General features: G+C 37.0%; 1 protein-coding gene across 1 annotated transcript in view; it reads right to left on the bottom strand.

Annotated features, from left to right (window-relative positions):
• The window catches only part of LAMA2 (laminin subunit alpha 2), a 604,135-nt gene that overhangs the window by 401,963 nt on the left and 188,457 nt on the right, over positions 1-13,715 (bottom strand). The gene's annotated exons all lie outside the window — the stretch shown is intronic.

The following is a 13,715-nucleotide window of genomic DNA, read 5'->3' as shown; positions in this document are numbered from 1 at the left end:
CTAATCCTCAGACAAGTACCATTTAGACAGCATTGCTGTAGTACAGGAAAAAAACAGAGCTTTGGAGGCACAGTCCTGTATTCAAATTGTGGTTCCAACATTTACGTGACCTTGGGCAGGTTATTTTACTCTGTCAACTCTTAGCTCCCTTTTCTGTAAATTAGGGTCAATAATAAGTAAACTAAGTAGACTACTGAGAGACAATTTAGGTTAAATGAGATAATGTATGCAAAATACCTAGCAAAGGACTTGCCTGTAAATACTCAATAAATGTCAATTCCTCTACATCTCCAAATAGAAAATAATGGAGAAGAAATTCTAGTACATGCAGACAACTGTTTGAAACTGGAACATATTAAATGAAGTGTTTCTGTACCTTCTCTATAAGAGGTAAATATGTGTTAAAGAAAAGGAAAAGAAAGGCATCAAGTTACTGTAAGTCAACAGAGTGACAAATGAAGGGAATATGGCAATCCTCTATTTTCAAATCTACCTAATATTTGAGGGCATAAAAAATAAGTATTCTGCATGTTTTGTGATGGTCCAGGTGTGTGTCTTTACCAACTCAATCCAAAAGTCCACAAGAACAATGCACAAACACTATTGAATGACATTTACTGGCAATGTCCTGGGTAGAAAGCTAGATACAAGCTAGTTTAAGTTATAGTCCCACCATCTATGAACTGATAATATATTGTAATAATGAGATATAGGAAAAGCACACTAATAATAAAGTGATGGTATATGTTATTTTTTGTAAATTCAATGAGATACGGGGAGCTTGTCAACGCTAAGCTCTGGGTGACTGGGGTCATTGAAAGGTTACAACTGGAAGACAAACCCACTAAAATGTGATTAAAGGGTCTGCGTAGAGAGGAGCTTAAAAGGAATTTTCTAAAAATAAACCTTATCGGTTTCATAGTTTTGACATGAGACTTCAGGAATACACGTACACTGTCTAAGGTAAACTCTAAGGGATTGAATTTAACAATATGAAAAGTTGGTATACAAGACATAAGACAGGTGGCTTTGATGCTGATCTTCTGAGATCTTTACTAGAATGTGAGCATTTCTACCTGTGTGCACTGAGGGGAAAATCATGAGCCATCAAGTGGCTGAAAGTCGGGATGGTATTTGCCTCTTAGGCACAGTTGTGGAAATACTGGTAGTTAAAATACTGAAATACTTCTGCACTTGGTAAATCACTGCTGCCCAAGCCTCCCACATGCCTCCTCTCTCCTGAGACCATCTGGTTAGCCTTGGGATAGCAAGGAACAGCCAACACATGTGCTCTGATTAGTCTGGGCTTTGACCCTTCTATTTTACTGACTATCATTACAGCTGGGAAATATTATGCATTTATATATACAAAGGTATACAGGTAAATGTAATTGCAGATAGACACACATATATACATATGTGTCTATCTTTATGGGAATACACTTAGACCTTTTGGGGAAGGGTAGCTGTGGACATATTAAAGCTGTGACCTATGGGGTTTGGGGAAAAGGAGTCAAGGAGAGAAGGAGAGCTTTTAAATTTCATTTAATATCTTGCTATATTAATTGCATTAACATAAATGCCTTAGTTTTTAATAAAATTATTTTTTAAATAAAGAACTACTTTAAAAAAATACATATCAAGGGGAGAAAAGATGGCAGCAAAGTAGAAGGACATGGAATGCATCCTTCTCCACAGATGCATTGGGAATGCACCAAAAGACGCAATAATTCCCACAGAGAACCAACTGAATACCAGCAGACAACCTAGGACACCAGAAAGGACCTCAAGGATCCCAACATAACTGGTAGGGAGGCATCTATGACAGCTAATAGAGGGTGAAACGGCGGAGCTGTGGTAGACGGGAGGGAGTGAGAAACACATGGAGGGTTCGCATCGCATCTCAGTATTCCCAGACTGAGATGTTGATTCACAGCTGAAAAGAGGGCCTGGGAGTGGGAGCAAGGGAACTGGAGAGCTGGTTCAGGGTGAGAAAAATCGTTGCCAGTAAGGTGACGGACCAAGAGGGCAGGAGGGAAGAGGTCCACGGCGAGGAGTGCCTGCCCCTGAGAGCTGCCTGGCCATGATGGCGGTTGGATGCGGCCGGCTCACAGGCGAGGGGGAGGAGCCACACGCATAGCCGCTCTCTCTCTTTTGGCACCTGCAGTGGGCAGTGGAGAGACGCCCTGTGGGCCACTTGAGGTGCTCAGGGATAACAAGGACCCTCAGGCACTCAGGCGGGGCTAGATTAAAACCCCTTGGAATGCCGGCAGCAGGGAGGCTGCTGAGAAAAAAAAAAACCCGGAGAGAGGCCCAACTCTGAGACTTTCTGTTTACACCTGAGCCACCGGAGTGCCGCTGCAACAGGCACCTCCAAGCCCGACTGAAACAACAGTGCGTCACTGCTCACTCACTCCCAGGGAAAGGAGCCACTATTGTACCCTCTCCCTCCCCACACACCAATGCTTACAGACCAACAATAAAGGAAGCTCTGCTGGTCACAGAATAATACAAAAAACCCAAGGCAAGTAGAAGGACACTTACAGCTGAGACTCTAAGGAAACAGAAATATTAGTATCAATTCTATTGAACTGGTCCATTCTGGGATCAGTTTTGGTTTTATTTTTCTCTCTCTTTTTTTTCCTTTATTAATTAAAATCTTATTCCTAAGGGATCTACAAGTTTTATACCATATTTTTTTAAATTCTATTTTTTATTCTAGTTTTATTTTTTGGCCTTCTTTATATACTTCTATTTCTAGCTAAGTTTTTGGTAGTACAGACGATATATCTCTCCTACCTTCCTTTCATCTCTATCTTTTATACATTTCTATTCCTTTCTTTTTACTTGCATATTTCCAGTCACACTATGTTCTTCTGTTCCCCTGTCTTCCATCCATGTTTAGTTTATTTTATCTTAACATACTTATAAGCAACACTATCAATCTGCTCAGACTCCTTGCTCCATTCTCCACATGACACACTGCCTTGGAATTTAATATTAGGTTTTTGTCTTTATCTTAGTTCTTAGTACAATTGTCTAATTTCATTCTGAGAATCTCCATTCTCTCTGGTGGTACTCAACCTCTTTTTTATATTTGATTCTAGCTTACAATATGGTGTTTGTATGTGGATTAGTGTTTGTATGTGTAAGGTGTTATTTGTTTGTTTGTTTGTTTTTGCTTTTGTTTCTGTTTTGTTCTGTTTTGGTTTTCAACTTCTGTTGGTTTTCGCTTTAAATATCTGATAGCATACTGGGGTTCTTCTGTCAGGTCTTTCCAGAGCCTTATGTCCTAATGGATTCAGCAATTGTGTGTCTTATACATGTATGTGTTTCCTAGACTTAGTATTTCTTTAACCCAACACTCCAACATTAGTCTGGGGCTTGGACAGTCTTCTATAAGCCCCTCTATCGCCGGGACAAGCAACCCCAGAAGTTTGAATTACCATGAGGAAACAAAGAAACACCATGCAGGCAAAGGAGCAGGAAAAAAACCCACAAGACCAAATAAATGAGGAGGAAATAGGAAAAATGCCTGAAAAAGAATTCAGAGTAATGATAGTAAAAATGATACAAAATCTCAATAACAAAATAAAGTACAAGAAACACTTCATAAGAACTCAGAAAAACAAACAACAATGGATAACAAAGTAAATGAAATTAAAAATACTCTAGATGCTATAACCAGCAGAATGACTGAGGCAGAAGAACAAATAAGTGAGTTGGAAGATAGATTGGGGGAAATAACTGCCACAGAGCAGGAAAAAGAAAAAAGAATAAAAAGAATAGAAGACAGTCTCAGAGACCTCAGTGATAGCATTAAGCATAGAACATTTGAATTATAGGCATCCCAGAAGAAGAAGAAAACAAGAAAGGGTCTGAAAAAATATTTGAAGAGGTTATAGTGGAAAACTTCCCCAACATGGGAAAGGAAATAATTCACCAAGTCCAAGAAGCACAGAGAGTCCCATACAAAATAAACCCAAGGAGAAATACACCAAGGCACATATTAATCAAACTAACAACAATTAAACACAAAGAAAAAATATTAAGAGCAGCAAGAGAAAAGCAACAAATAACATACAAGGGAAAACCCATCAGGATAACAGCTGACCATTCTACAGAAACTCTGCAGGCCAGAAGGGAATGGCAGGATATACTGAAAGTCCTGAAAGAGAGAAACCTACAGCCAAGACTACTCTACCCAGCAAGAATCTCATTCAGATTTGAGGGAGAAATCAAAAGCTTTCCAGACAAGCAAAAGTTAAGAGAATTCAGCACCACCAAACCAGCCTTACAACAAGTGCTAAAGGAACTTCTCTAAGTAGGAAACACAAGAAAAGGAAAACACCTACAAATACAAACCCAAAACAATTCAGAAAATGGTAATTGGAACACACATGTCAATAATCACCTTAAATGTAAATGGATTAAATGCTCCAACCAAAAGACACAGACTGGCTGAATGGATACAAGAACAAGACCCTTCTATATGCTGCCTACAAGAAACCCACTTCAGACCAAGGGATACATATAGACTGAAAGTAAAGGGATGGAAAAAGACATTCCATGCAAATAGAAGTCAAAAGAATGCAGGATTAGCAATACTCATATCAGACAAATTAGACTTGAAAGTAAAGACTATTACAAGAGACAAGGAAGGACACTGCATAATGATCAAGGGATCCATTCAAGAAGAACATATCACAATGGTAAATATCTATGCCCCCAACATAGGAGCACCTCAATACATAAGGCAAATGCTAACAGCTATAAAAGGGGGCATCGACAGTAACACAATAATCGTGGGAGACTTGAACACCCCACTGATATCAATGAACAGATCATCCAAACAGAAAATAAATAAAGACACACAAGCTTTAAATGACACATTAGACCATGTCGACTTCATTGATATTTATAGGACATTCCATCCAAAAAAGACAGACTACACTTTCTTCTCAAGTGCTCATGGAACATTTTCCAGGATAGATCACATCTTGGGTCACAAATCAAACCTTGGCAAATGAAAGAGAATTGAAATCATATCAAGCATCTTCTCAGACCACAATGCCATGAGACTAGGTATCAATTACAGGAAAAAAACTGCAAAAAATACAAACACATGGAGGCTAAACAATTTACTCTTAAACAACCAAGAAATCACTAAAGAAATCAAAGAAGAAATCAAAAAATATCTAGAAACAAACGACAATGAAGACACAACAACCCAAAACCTATGGGACGCAGCAAAAGCAGTTCTAAGAGGGAAGTTTATAGCAATACAGTCCTTCCTTAAGAAACAAGAAAATTATTGAATAAACAACCTAATCTTACACCTAAAACAATTAGAAAAAGAACAAAGAAACCCCAAGGTGAGCAGAAGGAAAGAAATCATAAAGATCAGAGCAGAAATAAATGAAAAAGTAAGGAAGGAAGCAATAGCAAATATTAATAAAACTAAAAGCTGGTTCTTTGAGAAGATTGACAAAACTGATAAACCATTAGCCAGACTCAGTAAGAAAAAAAGGGAGAAGATGCAAATCAACAGAATTAGAAATGAAAAAGGAGAAGTAACAACGGACACCACAGAAATACAAAACATTATGAGAGACTACTACAAGAAACCATATGCCAATAAATTGAATAACCTGGAAGAAATGGATAAAATTCTTAGAAAAATACAATCTTCCAAGACTGAATCAGGAAGAAATAGAAACTATGAACAGACCAATCACAAGTATGGAAATTGAGGCAGTGATTAAAAATCTCGCAACACACAAAAGCCCAGGGCCAGATGGATTCACGGCCAAATTCTATCAAACATTTCGAGAAGAGTTAACACCTATCCTTCTCAAACTCTTCCAAAATATAGCAGAAGGAGGAACACTCCCAAACTCATTCTATGAGGCCACCATCACCCTGATACCAAAACCAGGCAAAGATGTCACAAAAAAGAAAATTACAGATCAATATCACTGATGAATATAGATGCAAAAATCCTCAACAAAATACTAGCTAACAGAATCCAACAGCACATTAAAAAGATCATACACCATGATCAAGTGGGGTTTATCCCTGGGATGCAAGGATTCTTCAATATATGCAAATGAATCAACGTGATACATCATATCAACAAATTGAAGGATAAAAACCGTATGATCATCTCAATAGATGTGGAAAAAGCTTTTGACAAAATTCAACATCCTTTTATGATAAAAGCTCTCCAGAAAATGGGCATAGAAGGAAATTACCTCAACATAATAAAAGCCATATATGAAAAACCAAAAGCCAACATCGTTCTCAATGGGGAAAAACTGGAAGCATTCCCTCTAAGAACAGGAACAAGACAAGGGTGTCTACTCTCACCATTATTGTTCAACATAGTTTTGGAAGTTTTAGCCATGGCAATCAGAGAAGAAAAAGAAATAAAAGAAATCCAAATTGGAAAAGAAGAAGTAAAATTGTCCCTCTTTGCAGATGACATGATATTATATATAGAAAACCCAAAAGACTCTACCAGAAAACTGCTAGCACTAACTGATGAGTTTAGCTGATGAGTTTAGTAAAGTAGCAGGATACAAAATTAATGCACAGAAATCTCTTGCATTCCTATACACTAACAAAGGAAGAGCAGAAAGAGAAATTAAGGAACCTCTCCCATTCACCATTGCAACAAAAAGAATAAAATACCTAGGAATAAACCTGCCTAAGGAGGCAAAAGACCTGTATGCAGAAAACTTTAGGACACTGATGAAAGAAATCAAAGACGACACAAACAGATGGAGGGACATACCATGCTCCTGGATTGGAAGAATCAACATCGTGAAAATGTCTGTACTACCCAAAGCAATTTACAGATTCAATGCAATTCCGATCAAATTACCAATGGCATTTTTCACAGAACAAGAGCAAGAAATCTTACGATTTGTATGGAAACGCAAAAGACCCCGAATAGCCAAACAATCTTGAGAAGGAAAAATGGAGTTGGTGGAATCAGGCTTCCTGACTTCAAACTATACTACAAGGCCATAGTGATCAAGACAGTATGGTACTGGCACAAAAATAGAAAAGAAGAGCTATGGAATAGAATAGAGAACTCAGAGGTAAACCCACACACATATGGGCACCTTATCTTTGACAAAGGAGGCATGAATATACAATGGAAAAAAGACAGCCTCTTCAATAAGTGGTGCTGGGAAAATTGGACAGTGATGTGTAAAAGAATGAAATTAGAACACTTCCTAACACCATACACAAAAATAAACTCCAAATGGATTAAAGACCTACATGTAAGGCCAAACACCACAAAACTCCTAGAGGAAAACATAGGCAGAACACTCTATGACATCCATCAAAGCAAAATCCTTTTTGACCCACCTCCTAGAATCATGGCAATAAAATCAAGAATAAACAAATGGGACCTCATGAAACTTCAAAGCTTTTGCACAGTGAAAGAAACCATAAACAAGACTAGAAGGCAACCCTCAGAATGGGAAAAAATAGTTGCCAACGAAAGAACGGACAAAGGATTAACCTCCAAAATATACAAGCAGCTCATGCAGCTTAATACCAAAAAAGCAAATAACCCAATCCACAAATGGGAGGAAGATCTAAAGAGACATTTCTCCAAAGAAGACATACAGATGGCCAACAAACACATGAAAAGATGCTCAACATCACCAATCATCAGAGAAATGCAAGTCAAAGTCACAATGAGGTATCACCTCACACTGATCAGAATGGCCATCATCACAAAATCTGGAAACAACAAATGTTGGAGAGGGTGTGGAGAAAAGGGAACTCTCCTGCACTGTTGGTGGGAATGTAAGTTGGTACAGCCACTGTGGAAAACAATTTGGAGGTTCCTTAAAAAACTAAAAATAGAACTACCATATGATCTAGTCGTCCCACTACTGGTCATATACCCAGAGAAAACCATAATCCCAAAGGAAATATGTACCATCATGTTTATTGCAGCACTATTTACAATAGCCAGGACATGGAAGCAACCTAAATGCCCATCAACAAATGAATGGATAAAGAAGATGTGGCATATATATACGATGGAATATTACTCAGCTATAAAAAGGAATGAGATGGAGCTATATGTAATGAGGTGGATAGACCTAGAGTCTGTCATACAGAGTGAAGTAAGTCAGAAAGAGAAAGACAAATATTGTATGCTAACTCATATATACGGAGTCTAAAAATGGTACTGATGAACTCAGTGACAAGACAAGAACAAGGACGCGGATGCAGGGAATGAACTGGAGAACTCGAGGTTTGGGGGGGGCGGGGGGTGAAGGGAAGCTGAGATGAAGTGAGAGAGTAGCACAGACATATATATACTACCAACTGTAAAATAGATAGCCAGTGGGAAGTTGCTGTATAACAAAGGGAGTTCAACTCGAGGATGGATGATGCCTTAGAGGACTGGGACAGGGAGGGTGCGGGGGAGTCAAGGGAGTCAGGGAATACGGGGATATGTGTATAAATACAGATGATTGAACTTGGTGTACCTCAAAAAAAATAAATAAATAAAATGAAAAAAGTATCAAAGAAAGGACAAGAGCAGGAGCAAGATGGGACATAATCATAAAGTATTTGCTATTTCTGCATTTTCTCAGGTGTTATTCATAAGGAATTATTTCTCTTAGACACTGCGTATTCAATAACTCATACACATGGAACCTCTTTAAAAAGGAATTCCCTGAAGGACAACCCTATTCATTAATCTGCTAAAACACAGAGAGATAGTTAATACTATTAACAATCTGAAACATACTGGTCCTAATTTCTGGTAATGCCAAATTATTCGTGACAAAGGCTGTAAAATGATGACGACTAGGAATAGCTAAATTGTGAGCTCCTAATGGGCAGAGATGCCACAGTACTTACAGCTCTTTTGAAATAGTGTGCATTCAATATTTATTAGTTTTAGTTGAATAACCAAAATCATTGTAACATGATTCCACGTTACCTCTACTAGCTTAACACTTCTTCTTCTGTTTGTTAGAGCCTGAATTCTAGTCGACCAGCATATTTTGTAACTTGCAGGAACTAAGACATACATGGCTTATATGTTTATCCTATTATATCTCTAGGAGTTGAAAAAATTTCTTAAACTCTTTTACCCTCTGTTTCCCAGTGTTTCTTTTCCAAAGTCTAAACCATGGAATAATGAATATGAAATAGTGCGTGCTCTTTGGAAAAAAAGAATCTATATAAATATTTTAAATTAGCAAATTCAGATTGGGAAAAAATTGCACAGAGATTTTTTTTAGTGGAAAACCAAAAGAGGAATATCAAAGATAATTAGAGATCACAGGTACAAATAAGAAAAAAAAAAAAAGATACACTTATGTATGGATAAAGAACTTTGTTTAGAAACAACTCAGCAAGCAAATATAGGAAAAGGCCAAATTGTCTTGGAGCTACAACATGGATTTATGACTTAGGAGCTTCTGTGTTGGCTTTGGAATAATAGATGAAATCCATGAAAAGAAGTTATACTAGAAACCACACAGACTCTTTCCATAATTCAATATAACAGCCGGCATTAAGTGGCATGGAAAAGCAGTCATTGCCTTCGAGAATATTAGAGTCACCCCGTTTCAAAACAATATCCTTCTTTCGTTTATTTTCTATAGATTCTTTCACATTTCATGCAAAATTAATTAAATTAGTTGGCATGTAGGATTTTGAATAAATTTTAAAAATGTGGTAGACAGCATTATTGGAAAACACAATGAATTCTTTGAATGCATCAGAAAAAGACTGTGAAAATTCTAACAGTGATTTTCTAAGTATGCCAAAATTTTAAAGACTTGAATAGAATAATTCTCTAATGTACCTATGCTACTTTTATTAACTCTGTCTTGTGTTTTCAGTATAAAGACTCTTCAAAATCAGTAGTTATAAAATCTTATTTCCAGATGGAAAAAAAACAATCTGTATGAGGTGCAACAAGGAAAGCAAACACCTCATTATAAGTACAAAAATGCTGTGACAGCTAGGCTTCTATGAACTGTATATCTCAATACACAATACTCAATTTCTTGTTGTTGGAGGGCGCTTTTTACAAATTTGGTGGCTGAAAAAAAATCCCAAATAACTTTTGAAATAAATCCAAATGTCTGACGTTATATTGTAACAAGGAGAACTTTCTATGTCATATTCCATTTGTGCAGCACCTAATAAAATATCATGTAATCATAATCCTATGTCACTGACATAGCATTAAATCAGATGTTCCTAGAGTATTAAGAACTTATCTCACTTAGGGTGGAAATGGATAATAGAGTTTTTCTGAAGACTCCTTCAGCCCCAAAGTAACAAGTAACATATAGGACCATCATATACAGCGATGTCTTCCTATCTTTTTCACATCATAGGAGGAGACCCTCATAGCCTGAAGTAAACAGTGTAGGAGCTATGGCCACTCTACACACAGTCCTAGGGCAGGATATGTATTAGCTCACCTGTAACCCATGTGGGTAAGTCTGACCTCCAGAACCAATTTCTAGCACCTGCATTGCTGGGTCTGGATTTTTTAAAATATTCTCTGCTATGACCCTCAGGAAACTACTTTATCCGAGTCCCCTTGTCCTCAGAAGAATCATGGATCTAGGAAAATGCTACCAAAGAGTACTGTGTTTTAGAGACTTTACTGATACTTTTGAGTGTCACTGGCACACAGTTAAGAGAGCAAGGCAAAAGTAGGACTCTTTAATGATGTAACAAAGACAGAGGACCTCCATTTCCTATAGGCTGCTCCCCTATGAAAGCCATAAAACTATTAATGAAGGCCACTCTCTGTGGAAGATGGTATTTCATCTTCCTCACAGAACTTGACCTGAATTACTCTCTTCCATTTCTTGTTTCCTAATTTGTCAAGAGAAAAACACATGAGCATCTAACTTCTGCCTACTGATAAGCTCTGCCTCTCTCCCCGCCATTGCTATCTCTCTGTGAATTTACTATAGTGAAGAAATGTCCACACAACAAAACTGCTTTGTGAAACAGCCTTTGGAATATTCTACTACCTGCTTTTGCCAATGTTATGGATTTAAACATTTCCACAAGCTGTTATATCACCTCTAATATGTTTTGAATGCCCCGTGTTTTCTTAGTTCTAGAGGTATGCTTGGCAAATACTCTTCTTTACTCATATAGGTATGTTGGCTTTCAGAAAGCAATGAGAGTTATACAATATCAGAACCAGAAAGGATCCTTGGAATCATGAGTTTCAAGCTTAGTACCCACTGGAATAACCTAGGAAGCCTTATAGAAATGCGTGCATGTCTCTGTGTTTGAGTTGATAGATGGAGTTCATGTGATTATTTGATCTTTCATTTGAGACCTAAAAAGAAGATAAATCAATAAATAAGAAACCAGTAACAACAAAGATAAAAGGATGAGGAGGGTTCAGTATTTTTCTGGAAGGTCCATGAGAATCAGCTGAGGAGGGAGAGCATAGGTCATTGCCTAAAGTACTCAGAGTGGCTGTTGCCCTGGGTTAAGTCCAGCAGAGACTCACAAAGGCAGGTCTGACCAGAAGCAGGGGTGAGAAGTAGGGCTAAATGGAGGAAATACATTGAAATTCTGAGTTTAATAGAGGCTTCACTCAAAGACCCACCCCACCCAACCACACGTAACCTAATTCTTACTCCCTAGCAAAAATTTCTGAGCAATCACAGAAAACAAGTGACTCACTAGGATCTTAAAAATTATCTGAAGAGATCATTATATAGATTTTGAAAATACTATTACTGGACCTATGGGATCAAACTTCAACAATAGAAGCTTTTAAATGGTGGTTTAAACTTAAAAAATTAACCTACAAATAACACCAATTATTACTTTTTGAGTGAGTTTTATGTCCCTTGTAAATCTACACTTACTTCAATAAACCAAGAATAATGTGGAGAGGAGTCCAGAAGGACAGCCCCCTTCCTGCTTGTACTTTCAGGCAAATTCCTTTACAATAATTTCAAAGACTGAAATGATCTGTAATTGTCACTCAGTTATAACGTGCAGCTCAAGTGTATACTACAGTTGCTGAGTGTGAATTTAATGAATTGCAGGTAAGCAAATGTGCCGTTTCACCTCAGGGTAAATAGCTCCCGTGTTACCAGAGGAACAGAAACACTCTGCCGTCAATTAAAACAGATTTTTATACTCATGTTAAACTCATGTAAAGTTTACACATTTGAAAATGAATTACTCTACTACTCCAGAATTTCTAAGAAATAATAATCTAACTGGATGACTAATGGTAATCCTTTGAAGATAAAATATTCACTTATTTGTTGAAACTGTTTTTTTTAAAAGGGTTTTAATCAATGCCTAACTACTCATGGGAAAGTATCTGAAGGACTGCTCCACCTCACTATGCAAGAAAGAGAATCTCAACTTCTCATTCTGAAAAATAACAACAGCTACTTTTCAGCTCTAAGTTAATACATAAATCAAAAGCAATTTAATTCTATATTAAAATATTAGGTTTATTTTCTCCCTAAAGCTGGACAAGTTGATTATAAGGTTGATTTGGAAAAATTAAGAAGCAAGAATAGCCAAGAGTACCCAAGATGAAAGAGCAACAGACACAGGGATGTATTATTAAATGAAAAAAAAAACCAAACAATGTGGAGAATATTCAGTTATACAGGATGCTGCTGTTTACTAAGAGGGCCTTTTTTGAAATGATGGATCTATGGTGGCCAATAATGGTCATCACGGCCACTAATGTACCCAAAAGAGAGACACTTGGATATTTTCCGCAATGTGATGGAAGAACATAGCAAGTAATCGTGCCAGAAAAGTGAATCCAAATCAGAGTGTCTCTACATTTAACTATCAGTTTACAGGAAATAAGGTCTCCAAGGAGCATGAAAACAGCACCACAGGGAAACAATTAGCAAAATCCAGAATGTGAGAACCATTAAGAGACAAACAATATGGCTTCTTCAAAAAATAAACTGCAAGAAAACAGAAAATAATGAGCTTATAGATTAAGACAGCTTAAGAGATACATCAAATAAATGCAGTATGTGACTTCAGATGCATCCTGATTCAATCAGTTGTCTAAAAAAATTTGGAGGTAAATGTGATGAATTTTAATACTGACTGAATATTTGTTAGTATTAAAGAATTAGTAATAATAGTATTAACTTTTAGGTGTGACAGTGCTTTTGTTTACAAAAGAGCTGTATCCTTCAGAGATATATACTGAATTATAGAGGAAGTAATACGTATGGAATTTGCTTTCAAATAATCTGGTGGGTGGGGTAGGGTATGGATAAATGTAGAACTGAAACAAGCAGGGGCACAAGTTAATTCTTACAGGTGGGAATTGGTTACATGTGGGTCTAGGGTATTCTTCTCTATACCTTTCTTCATGTTGGGAAATTTTCATAATCAGAATTTTAAAAAAGATTACTAATACATCTCATTTTAATAAACATATGATTCTCTTTCACATAATGATTTCAACACTATTGGTAATTCAGTGCTTGCTCTTAAAAAGCAAATATTTAATGCATTTCCTTTATTATCTTGATAAATGGTTAACTGTGACTACATTGCATTCTGAGCTCAAGAAATACATTTTAACTCTTTCAAATTATCAGCTCTAAAGGACATTTCTGGCCCAAAATTTTAGTCCCATCTTAAGAAAACTAGGAACACAAATAAATGAAATCCAAATTGCA

Source organism: Hippopotamus amphibius, chromosome 6, assembly GCF_030028045.1.
Source record: "Hippopotamus amphibius kiboko isolate mHipAmp2 chromosome 6, mHipAmp2.hap2, whole genome shotgun sequence".
Taxonomy (NCBI): domain Eukaryota; kingdom Metazoa; phylum Chordata; class Mammalia; order Artiodactyla; family Hippopotamidae; genus Hippopotamus; species Hippopotamus amphibius.
Note: the sequence above shows the minus strand (reverse complement) of the source record. Positions and strands in the feature narration are given on the sequence as shown.